Here is a 392-nt window from a genome sequence, read left to right on the forward strand (position 1 = left end):
CAGGCTCACCGACGCGGCCGCCACTGAGAAGGGGGGTTCTGTGCAAGCACAGCTCTCCCTGCCCCGGGGCTGCCCCACTCGGGACACGCACGGCCCACGTGATGCACACGCACGGCCCATGTGACGCACACAGTGCAGCCGGACGCCGTGAGCGTGGGCCTGCATAGTCCGTGGGAATGCCCTCCTCGCGAGAGTGAAGTCAGGGCGGCTTCTGTCCTCCTATGGAAACGTCAGGGAACTTCTTTTAAAAAGGCTCCTTCCCAGGATGCAGAGGGCCTGGGCGCAGAGTGTGGGGAGCACTTTCCCGTCTGATGCTCAGCGCTGAGCTCCAGCCGTGGGGAGTCACGTGAGCAGGCCTCACGGGGCCCTGCTGCCCTCGGGGGCGCCCAGCC

General features: G+C 66.6%; 1 protein-coding gene across 1 annotated transcript in view; it reads left to right on the forward strand.

Moving 5' to 3' along the window:
- The window catches only part of PIWIL1 (piwi-like RNA-mediated gene silencing 1), an 18,512-nt gene that overhangs the window by 16,940 nt on the left and 1,180 nt on the right, over positions 1-392 (forward strand). The window lies entirely within an intron of this gene.

Source organism: Myotis davidii, unplaced genomic scaffold (genome assembly GCF_000327345.1).
Source record: "Myotis davidii unplaced genomic scaffold, ASM32734v1 scaffold43, whole genome shotgun sequence".
Lineage (NCBI taxonomy): Eukaryota > Metazoa > Chordata > Mammalia > Chiroptera > Vespertilionidae > Myotis > Myotis davidii.